Below are 12,381 nucleotides of genomic sequence, written 5' to 3' on the forward strand. Positions count from 1 at the left end.
CAACTGACCGTAAAAAAACGGAAAGGACCATAAAAGAGACATTATGAAATGAAAATGGAGTGCTAGGACCTAATTTTTGGGAACAAATTACACGGAACGAGACAACCCAAATTTATCCTGCATAAAGTATACTGACGTACATGTACAAATATTTATTGCGCAAGTTCTCAAATTCAAATCCACAAGCTCTTGAGTTTTCAAACTTTTTACCTTCCAACAAATATCCAACAGGTGCGTTACTGTATCCATGCTGTAAAATAAAGAGTGCTGTGAAAACAGTCTGAGGAAAAATTTAAGCAAAATCAGAGTTGACATCATTAAATGCAATGTAACTATGACACATCATGGCTCAACTAAAGAGATGGTGACACCACGATCCACGACACCTCAGAACCCACTGCAGCCAAATAAGATCAATTTCCTTTAGAATGCAAGCTCATGAGAAACAACATGTAGTGAAACAATCTCGGCACTAAAGTTGTTCTTCACCACTACACATTTCAATCACTGGTGAAAGAAATCGTAATATTTACTAGCCAGTGGATAAAAACATAGCGTGAAATTTGGTCACATATGCAAATGATTTACTCGCAATGTACAGGGCTGTTAAAGGTGAAGTGTGTAACTTTTTTGTTGTCAAAATACATTCAAATATCCCAGTTTATTGTTCATTGACAACTGTAAGTAATCCATTCATGGGTTTACCTCCCCCAAAAGTGAAAATGCTGAGCCTCCCACGCACTATCAAAACATTGATGTTTATATTTTGAGCGGCCTGCTCAGCTCCACTCATCTCTTTCTATCTAAACATATAGCGTGAGTTTGGGACATGGCTACTTGTAGTAAGCTTTTCCACCGGGAGAATATGAACGTCCATGGCAGACATTTACAAAATTCATGGCAAATTTGCTGCAAATTCACCCATGATAATTTTCACATGCAATTGAGCTTTGCAGCAAACTTGCGGCAAATTGTCCATTGTTGCCAAAGGTTTGCTGCAGCTTCACCACTACCCTTGATGAGCTGCAAACTTCTGGCAAACATCTGCGGTGAATCAAAAGCTCATTTGTGAAAATAATGACTGGCAAATTTGTGGCAAGTTTGCGGCTAGTTTGCCAGAACTCTAGATTTTTTTGTAAGGGATGTTACAGAGGAAACAAAACTTAGCTTTGCCAAAATTTGAAGACTTGCTAAAAGACAAAGAGACAGAGAACAGACATTTACAAGGTGGAGGACTTTGAGGGAGTTTTTGGGGTTCAATTCTTGCTGTGTTTCTTCTTGACAGGAAAGCTATACTCTGGTATTGCCATAAAAGTTAGCTCATTACTGTCAAGTTTCAGATAAATACGTAAGATACTCAGAATATGTATCGTTACACTTACTAGTTACCAAGAATGATTCTACCTCTTGTGCTAGATCCCCTGCACACCAGCAGCCGTTCAATCCGGCGATGTTATTGGATGATCCGATACCTCTGTAACGCTTTCTGTCCGGTGTGTTGATGTTATTACAACGTTAAATGTTTATCACCTTTTATTTAGTATGGCCTTGTAAGGTTTTCCATGTATGTTTATTGTCCATCCCTTATCTTGTGTTTGAATATGGGTTTGTAGTTCTTTTCCCCTTCCTTATCTTTGTTCATTGGTTCTTGTGCTCATTAGTGTCATGTGTCCCTTGTTTGCTTATTAGTCTCTGTGTATTTAATCCCTGTGTTTTCCTCTGTTCATTGTCATTTCTTGTCCTTTATGGATGTAATGTTTGTTTTCTTGATTTCTAATGTTTCCTGTGTTTGAGGATTTCCTGATTTTGCTTTGCGTACCTTCATTAAAAGCTGCATTTAGATCTTGAACTTTCGCCTCACCTCATCGAACACTACAGGCCTATTTGTTCATAGGGAATCAGAAAGTGTGAAAGGGCATGATGAGTCTGAGGGGTGTTGGCAAATGTTGTTTGAAAACATACTTCATTTTTGTAATTCTGTTTGGTGCCACTAGTAGCACAGAAATTACACACTTCATCTTTAACACAAAGCTATTGTTTGCCATCAGGAATGCAGCATGTCTTTTGAAATACTTTTGTACTATTTTTTGCAATTTAATATTATGATTCCATTTATGAACGTTACATTTTATCTGCCTGTTCCATTCTTCATAGTAATAAGAAATGCTTAGGGTTAGGTTTAGCGGTAAGGGTGGGAATAGCTGCTCAAAAATATCTATATAATAGTATATTGTGACTAAAACTATCGGCACTGTACATTCATATGCCTGTTAAATTTTTTATATGGAATTTCTGGGCTGAATCCGATACTGATATTTCACCGCTTATTGTGGCCGATAACGATAACAATTATAACATTCAAGATATGATAGATAAAACTACATTTTATACTTTATATAATTATGAATCATAAGATCATATTGTTTACTTGTTAAAAAACATTTATTTCATGTTTTACGTATTAGATTTAATCTGTAACACATTGTGAACTTCACACATTCAATGGCGATAATGATAGTGAAATATATCATTTTGGCTTGCATTAAATACCACATCATATGAAACTTGTGCCAACATTGGCATGCCATACTGTTCTTGTTTGTAAAGGACCAACAAAACACGTCTGCCTGAGTAGATATGGTACGCAGTGGAAACTCTTTACACATAATCGATGTGTTGAGCGAGTTTCCAGAACATAATTAAAGAGAGACTGTCTGAACAGTAGGCCTGTGCGTGAAACACTGTGCATTTACGCTAGGTTTGTTATCTCTACTGTATAACAGAGATTTGTTAGAGATTTTTCAAAATTAATTTCCAACACTATAGTAAAAAGCTGTTCAGCATTGCCTTAAGTGTTTATACTATTGTTTGAACACCCACTCAATGACCTTTCTATTTTATACTTCCTTCAGGCATTAATTTAGAGCAATAATACAATTCTGCTCTCTGTTTATAATGTTAAGGTGGCTGCATGTAACATTACTGGTGAGTCAAGCTGTTTAGAGTAATGCTGCTTCCTTACTCCAACTTGGAAAGTCATGATCACTTAGTTGTACACAGGTTTCAATGTAAACAAAACGGTTTGTTGCGAGCCGGCTTTTTAAAAAGTGATATCATGTGGACATGCAAGGAATCTTTTCCCTCTTATGAGGCCCTCTATTAATTAACACACATTTCCTTGTATTATAATTACAATTACTGTCAAATAAAAATCAAATTTTATTCATTATATAATATGCTGATTAATTATTCAAATTATTTAAAAACAATCACATAAACTGTATCAATATTTGGGCTGATAAAAGCCCCCAAATTAATAAAATAGAATGAAATATAATATTCTGGCAGAAGTAAAACATTAAATAGACATTACAAAAAGTTGCTTTAGAAATTAAAATACTCTTTTACTTCCATATCATGGAAGAAAATCACTAGCCAACAGTCCACAGCAATCCATTTGACAAGCAATGTGTCTTAGGGGCTGTTCACATAGAATGTTGTCTTTGCATCTAGCGTCATGAGGACTGCATTTTTTAGATGCCATGTCAACTTAAAAGAAATTAACCTTTAAAAAATGTGTCTCCAGACCACTATTCTGTTTCCTTCAGTTCCATGTACGTAGCTGTTTTGGAACTCATGGACGTCACCTGTGTGAATGGCTCTTTATTAATTCAGTGCTGTCTGCTCTCAGTAAATAAGACTTTTAATATTAAGTATTATATATATATTATATATAAAAATATATATAAACTTTTTTTAACATATTAAAAAATGTATACAATTAATGCAGTCTCATTTATTTATTTATTTTTTACTTTCTGAAACTTCACGCAATAGGAGAAAGGTGTTCCGAATTGTTCCTGGCAGGCTACTCAGCCTTACAGGCTCCAATTAGTGTGGGGGTGGGGTTAGGGCATCTGCTGCCTTCAAGGAACAAACCCAGGCCCCTTTGTACCTTTCTGTGACACAACGCATGTCCCAGGAATAATAAACATGGGGGCAGATTTACTGTACAGAGATGGAAACTTCACCCATAAACGGTGACCTGGCCGTGCAAGAGTAAGCTGCCATATCTCTTTGCATCGCCTGAAAACGCTCACTTACTTTCATCTGAATCACTGTCAAAATCGAAACCAAGAAAGAAAGATCCTGTGTGTGCATGACAGAGACTGAGAAGGACCTGGCCATTTAACAAGTTGCAGCCATGTATGTATACTTGTAGAGACTGATTAGCAGTCAGACAAAATAATCGTTTTCAAACTTCACCAAATTAAACTTCAGCATTAAAAATGTTTTATATCTGCATGTATAAGTTTCTCTTGCCAATAAAGTTTGATATTAATTGAATCTACCCATTTGGTCCTATTATTTAAAAAAAGCCCACTGGAAAATGGCAGAAGATTTAGTCCAGCTTTTAATTACAGCATGTCCACTGATTTTATGGCATGTATTCATATACTTGCATCAAAGATTAAAAATGTGACTAATTAACAAAAAAAAATGAAAATGTTAAAATGTACATATTTAAATAATTTAAATAAATGATGACTAACCAATTTCAATATTTAAAGTAAATATATTCATGATAATTTTTTAATGTTTGTTGTAATGTATCATGTACAACAATTTAATTGTGTTAAATCATTATTAATCACAGAAAACTGTGTGCTTAATTATTAAACAAATTTTAATCGATTCACAGCCCTAATATACTGTAAATATATACAGTATACAAATTAATGATAAATGTCTTTCTACAGTATTGATAACACCAAATACACCGTCAATTCAGTACACAAGCGCTGTCTTGTTGGCAGATGTTTTCCAGCTCTCACATTTGTATGTGTGCATGCAAGAAGAGTGCTCGCGACTCGTGACTGCAGCCGTGTATCTGGTCAACATTCCTGTCTTGGTAAGATATTGGAAATGGAAACTGTTTTGAAAGTTGATCCACCCAGATGCAGGAAGTACAAAATATGTATGTATATACAGTATGATGCGAAGCAGAGGAATCTTGTATCAGCCTGAAGGGGTTTATTTTGCTATAACAACCGGCTGACTGTACATTATCCCACTTATTACATGGCTACTAACCAAATAAATAAATACATGAACATAAAATATTGATTTGCATTGAAATAAGGTAATTATTTGAGAAGAAATAAATCGCGGAACAGATAAAATCCACCTCCGGTTTGCGTCTGAGTTCTGTTGGTGTTTATTTTGTGAAAATTACTATCGCGCTTCTCATTATCCAGCCTATTACAAGACTTCTTGCCAAATAAACAAATACATGGACATGAAACAATGATTTGCGTTGAAATTATCTAAATAAGTGAGAAGAAATCACTGAACAGTTCTGTTGGTATTTATTTAGTTATTATTGAACGTCTGACTGCTCATGACAAAAAATCGTGACACAGCAACGCGGAAAAATACAGATGCTCGTTTCAGATGGGATTAAAATCAATGAGAAGCTAATCAATAACACTGCCCCACATCCCTGTATAAAACAAATCTTATTCGAATAGGGTTTATGATGTCACATGGCTCGTTGATACAGGGATATTACTAATGGTGTGTCAGAGGATGTATATTAAAGAAAGGGAATGCATTTTTTGTTATTTGATTACCTTGACCTGTGATGTTTGACTGTTATCATCCCTCCTTCCCTGGTTTTTGGCTTCTAGCAGGTGAGTAAACTTGTCTTATGGGCTGACAAACAACAGCAGAGGGGGTGATGAGGTGAAAGTTTAGCACAGCGGAAAAAGCCCTGCTCATTCTGAGACTGCGAGAATGATTCTCTCATTATTCATCGAAAGTTTCTCATTACAGAAAAAGCATGAAGCACAGCAATGATCATTTTCGTAAAATATTATGCTAAGACTGATTATCGGGAAAAAAGATGTCCCGACTGTAACTCCATCGGAAAGCGGAAAGCGGCATGTAAAATTGGGACTGTCCCGGTTTTATCGGGACGTCTGGTCACCCAACTTTGTACAAGACTGCTTGCCAAATAAATTAATAAATGCACATGAAACATTGATTTGAGTTTAAATTATTTTATTAGCGTACTTGTAGAGATTGCACAGTGATCCAAGAAGCAGGAATGATGGCTTGCAATACCCGGATGAGCTGTCTGATACACGGATGCACGGTTGTTACTGAGCAGTATCAGACCACTAGTTGGCGCCGTTGAACAATCATAATTGAGTATTCCAGAGAGCCGTGTAATAATTAGATATATATTATATAAGGATAGCCCCAAATAATGGCATATATTTCCTGGCTAGTGTTGTCAAAAGTACCGGTACTTCGGTACCAAGTCAGTACTAAAATAAACAAGATGTCACGATACCAGTGTTTCTGCATTACCGGTAGAACCGAGCACTGACTGCCTGCTTCCAAATGCTCACATACTGAGCATGTGCTCTGTTACTCCTCTTACACTGAAATGGACAATTAATCAAATTAAAATCGTGATATGTCTTAGTGTGTGATTTTTAAGCTGCAAAAAGCTGCAATCTCAGTCTGCATTCGAGCTGTGTGCTTTAAATGAATGTGTGAAGCAGACTGCTCATACACTGGAAACTCCACAGACATTGAGAATCATTCATGAGATGACAGAGCAGAGCACTAATCCACTGTAAATGCATATTACATATAGACTATATATTTATATAATTAAATCACAGCACATTTACGCTTTAACAGTCACACTTGGCTATATAACGAGCTGTTTATCCAAAAGAGGAAGTGAAGCTTCTGTCAAAACCCCACATCAAAATAAAAGCACATGTCAGAATAAAAGCACGATTCAATTGAAAAAATTGCAGCAGAAATATATTGCAACTGTATATAAAAATGTAACATTCACTGTAGTAATATTAATAATAAAAATGAATAATGATGATAATAATAATAATAAACAATATTACAAGCAAGAGTGCATTTATACTAAATGAATTTATTTTTTTAAATGCAATGGTATGTTGAAAAGTTAATTGTTTTATTTTTAAGTTTTTAAAAGTTTTAAGAATTAATTTGGTTTGACACCATTGTGATGATGTAATTAAATTAAACTTTAAAACAAGGAATTATAGAAAAGAAGGAAAAAAGGATTTGTGAAGCAATAAAACAGATTTCAGTAGGGCCCTACTTAAAAACACTTAAGCAATGCATACTTAATTGAGAAACACTTTAAGGAAACATGCATATCTTTTAATTTATTATTTACATTGGAGTTTAACTTTAAACAGGCTAAAGGAGTGTGTTCAATAGCACATTACCATATTAGCACATTTTTGCTGTGGTATCGAAATTAGTATTGAGATCCATGAAATTTCACTGGTATTGGTACCGACTACTGAAATATTGGTTTCGTGACAACATTAATCTTGGCCTGAGCTAAGCCCTGAATAACTACTGACCCTAGAACTGCTCCTGCTTTGCCCTATGGGATCTTTTCCTTTTTGCTTATGTTTGCTGCTTATGTTCTGGAGTCTGGACTATAGGCTATATTGTTACATCATTTCAGCTTAACAAGCCATATTTAATCAGAAACAGGATCCCTTCTTTTCTCTGCTTAGACAGGATTCCCATAGAATAGAACAACTAAGAACAGCTATTTAATATAAAGATACCCACACGCACCCCACAGGACAAAACAGCAACTAAATCTACACAAAAGGAAAAAAAAAAACAGAGGCTGTTTTCATACTTCGTTTGATTCCTTCGTCCGAACCTGATTATTAGTTTGATTATACCACCCTTCCCTTGCCCCCACTGGTCTCTTTTCACATTGTGCTTTTGAGCTTCAATCACAGAACATATGCATCATCAACGTGAGTACCAACGTGAGCACTTGCGGAAGTTGTTTATCATATTTAGCTAGGTAACTTCTCTCTGAAGGTTGTTTATTTGAAGACAAGCAGCTATGAGAAATACATTTTACTGTAGTAAGTGTGACAGGGAGCATGCAAACATGCAAATTATACATCATCAATTGCGGTTCACTTTCGCAATTTAGGACGAATTGGGGGCCTGGGTAGCTCAGTGAGTAAAGACGCTGACTACCACCCCTGGAGTCACGAGTTCGAATCCAGGGTGTGCTGAGTGACTCCAGCCAGGTCTCCTAAGCAACCAAATTGGCCCAGTTGCTAGGCAGTGTAGAGTCACATGGGATAACCTCCTCGTGGTCACTATAATGTAGTTCTCGCTCTCGGTGGGGCACGTGGTGAGCTGTGCGTGGATGCCGCGGAGAATAGCGTGAACCCTACACACGCGTTATGTCTCCACGGTAACGCACTCAACAAGCCATGTGATAAGATGTGTGGATTGACGTTCTCAGATACAGAGGCAACTGAGATTCATCCTCCGCCACCCGGATTGAGGCGAGTCACTATGCCACCAAGAGGATTCAGAGCGCATTGGGAATTGGGCATTCCAAATTGGGAGAAAATCAAAAAATATATAAATAAATAAAAACTAAAAACATTTAGGGCGAACTGCATTCATACCAACTGTAAACTGTACTGATGTACACATGAACTTACTCCATGCCAACTTTTCAAGTGGACCCGGTTGCGGTTCACTGGTGCCCACCAGGATTTGGAGAACACTTTCACACCAACCAAATGAACCAAATTTCCATTCTGATTTTGACCTTATTTTGACATTTAGCTGTCAATGAAAGGTGTTAGACTGCACACACTATTCTGTCTGTTGTCAAAAAAGTGAAGACATTACAACTTCTACAACAATCAGTCCATTAAAAGTGGTAGATAGCAGTGTTAATGTTTACTCTACATCATTTGAGACTGTTCCCTTGGTCAGATTTTCAAACAGTCTGTTTAAAATCTGCTTAACATTTAAGTTGTTTCTCCAATAGAAGTTAAATGACTATTTGTCTTTTGTCTATATACAGTATACATTTGATCATGTCATCTTGAATGGATAAACATAATGGCGATAAATAATTTTATTATTACATTTAAAATACCAGCTTAACAAATAGACTAAATAACACTTTGCATCTTGACTGTACCTCCAATTGTTGTGCTTGTCTATAGGACTCGATAACTTTGCATTACACTTAACCTGCTCAAAAAAAGCAACATTAAGAAAGAACAAATCTGAGAGTAAAATAAACTCTGTAACCAAAAACAAAAGTATATGATTAACATTATTTGCTATTATATTGATTTCTACAAGCCTTTGTTGAAGAATGTGTGTACCCCTGCGCCTGTGATACAGCAGTTTCTGAATCTGAAGGGCCTCGAATGTGTCAGTAAACTAAAAATAAAAGTGGGGACCTTATTGCAAGAGTAACTTTGGGGTGATGGCTGATGGTTACAAAAACAGATCACAGGTTTAAAGTGTTCCATCAGTACTATGTTAAACCCGCATACAGTACAAACCACCAGCGGGGGCAAAGTAAAAAAAAAAAAAAAAAAAAAAGAAAGGAATTGGAATTTCAATCATAATTTGGAACAGATCCTAAATGGAAACTTCTTTTAGGATTCCAACATAACACAAAAGTAAACTAGGGGAAAAAAGATATTTAAGAACACACTCCCCAGTAAAACTATTAGTATTACTAATGGAGTACAATGCTCATGTAGAAAAGAAAAAAGTAGGCTAAAGGAAATCCTTCAAGGGACATTAAAAGTCCAATAGCTCCCCATGTGATTCCCTTTAACTGTATTGGCAAGAAATTGTTACAATACCAATAGGGTTCTGATAAAGATTTCACACTAGAACTCTAAGAATCAAATCAAATCAAAGAAAAAAAAAAAAAAAACAGTTTATCAAGAAGTATTTGATTCCTAGAGGATTCTTATTTAATCAGTTTAGAATACTTTATGTGTGGCTCCAATTTATGATTAGTCTACTCCCTAGACTGTTAAGAGGTCATGGTACATTAATACTGATGCCTTAAGCAGTGGCGCCTGCAGCTGTACGGCCGTACACACTGTGCATGCCATGAGCGTTCCAACTGACCTGATAAATATTTACTCTCAAAATATTTCACCAATCATGAAATGTGTCCCGTATTTCTGTTGGCTATTTAAAAGAACTAGCAATGCCCAATTTGCGAATTAATAATTCTTTTAAATCGTTTCTTTTCAGTGAATTTGCCAAACAGGCTTGCAAAAACACTGAATCGATTCGTGATTCAGTACAATTCGTTCAGTGCTCTCTCTCACTGAATCATTTGGAGCAGTTTCTCACACAGTAAAACAGCATTGGGATATTTACGAATACAGAGAACAAACAGCGCTGGATACAGTGGAAATGTACCTACAATCAACTGAAACAAAAGGCTTGAGAGGTAACTTGGAGAAACTTCAGCTAGTGCTGTGGCATGTGAATAAGGGGCTGAATGTGTTTTTGCATCCGCTCGCGCTGTTTTTCAATCGTTTTCCATGTAAACATTCGCTAGATGGATGTCTTTTGACAACTGCGTCAAGTTTCACTGTGTTTTTAGGATCTCTCATAGGAGCGCTGCATTTTTAGACACTGTGTCAAGTTAAAAAGAACTTCTTCAACAGATAAAAATGCGTCTCAAGACACTGTTCTGCTCTATTCGATGTGGTGTGTTTTGCTTTTTTGGTGTGAAAACGCGTCTGTCTGAACAGTTACTGGCAGAAATGTTTTAGCCAATAGTTACGTGAATGCTACTCATACTCTAGAAAATAAAACAAATGCTTATCTCAAAGTCACCAGAATAATGCTTTGGTGTGTTTTTATTTTATTTATCTCATGGTGGACCCCTCTAGATATAAGGTTTATTAGGCAGATTTTTGTGCGTACCCTCAGATTAAATCCTGCAGGCGCCCCTGGCCTTAAGTAAATTGTAGCTTACATATCACGCTTTCCTTTAGAAAGACACCAAGTCAATTAACTCAGACATCAACCTATAGCTCTAACACTCAAAAATAAAATTGTCAGTACTTACAGTACATGGATTACCTGTTCAGTTTGTGTTGAAATGTCTTGAATAGTGCAATATAAATAATCGCCTTGCCTACTAATATTCGGTGATGGCTAAACGCACCATTTGTAAGCTGTGAGAGGGAGCACGATGACAGCATGCTTACAGTAAATGATAATGTATTATCTTAATGTCATTTTAGGAGGTCATCATTCAAAACTGTTAATTATGGCACAAGTTGTTTTTGTTTGGTTGTAGTAAAATAAGAACAGATAAATGACTCTCAGTGGCCGTTAAAATGCTAATAAAACGCCTCAATGTTCCTATTTAACCATTAAAATTTGCAGTAATAAAGAGTTAACTGCGGTCGTGTGGATGTTTTCTGTAATCGCGTGAGCTCTGTGAGCGATGTGTCACATGGAATAATGTTGAATTTTGTTAAATGAAGCCACAGCGATGTTGCTCTCTCTTTAACTCACCTCTGAAACCTTTTCAGGTTCATAAGCGAATTATTGCAGCATTTACATAAAACATTTTGATCATCATGTTAAATATTTCATAGCAAGGCTTGCTTTAAAAAAGCAACCATTTTCACGAATCTTGTGCTTAATATGTAATTTTTTTTTTTTTTTTTTTCGCAAATCGAATCTATTTTTTTAATTTCTGCTAAAGGTTACGTCACCCTTGTAACCTACCTTGTGCAGATGTCAATATATCCAGATTTATATGTATTGTCCTTTTGTTGTCAGGCTTTTGACCACAGAGTTTCGGTTTGCGCGCGATCAGTCTATATTCCAAATACGGGAACGACACGAGCGGTTCCTCCCATTAACAATATGGCTAAAGGTGGCGGAAATGGCTGAAGACCACCATTTACAAATCCATAGGTGAAAAGAAAGAAGATTAATTCATGGAGCGATGAAACAACAGTTGTTGTTGAATGGTTGTCGTGGAGGAGGAGGATGAATGAGCATCAAATAATGATGGGTGGTTGGGATCAGATCCTCAGATCTCTCTCTCTCTCTCTCTCTCTCTCTCTCTCTCTCTCTCTCTCTCTCTCTCTCTCTGATTATAATAGAATGCGAATGCGGTAAATTTTCGCTTTGCTATAGGCTAATATTTGGATTGCATTGTGACATTTATTTATTTTATTTTTTTCATAACAATTAAGCATGTTCCCCTCCAAATGTCTCATTCTTATTGGTATGATAAAAAAGAACAATATATTAGTTAAGGCAGACACTCCGAAAATTAGAATGTAGGAGACAGTTAGGCTGCTATTCAGGTGCGCATTACACATGGGTTAAGGTTACATCTCTATTCTATTTGCAATTTTTTTTACACAATAAACACATTTACATTCGAGACATATTGATAAAAAAGAATTTCTTTCATTTTCGGGACACACTGTTTCTCTTGCGCATACACAGGTGCCCGACTGACTT

The 12,381-nt window shown here is 36.2% G+C and overlaps 1 protein-coding gene across 2 annotated transcripts in view; it reads right to left on the minus strand.

Moving 5' to 3' along the window:
* Positions 1 to 11,879, minus strand: part of LOC127424733 (probable G-protein coupled receptor 153) — an 86,157-nt gene extending 74,278 nt beyond the window's left edge. For both annotated transcript variants that reach the window (XM_051670157.1, XM_051670158.1), the window contains exon 1: positions 11,632 to 11,879. The gene's annotated coding sequence lies outside the window, so the exon portion shown is untranslated. The remainder of the gene's footprint in view (positions 1 to 11,631) is intronic.
* Between the last annotated feature and the right edge of the window lie 502 nt (positions 11,880 to 12,381).

Source organism: Myxocyprinus asiaticus, chromosome 33 (genome assembly GCF_019703515.2).
Source record: "Myxocyprinus asiaticus isolate MX2 ecotype Aquarium Trade chromosome 33, UBuf_Myxa_2, whole genome shotgun sequence".
NCBI lineage: Eukaryota > Metazoa > Chordata > Actinopteri > Cypriniformes > Catostomidae > Myxocyprinus > Myxocyprinus asiaticus.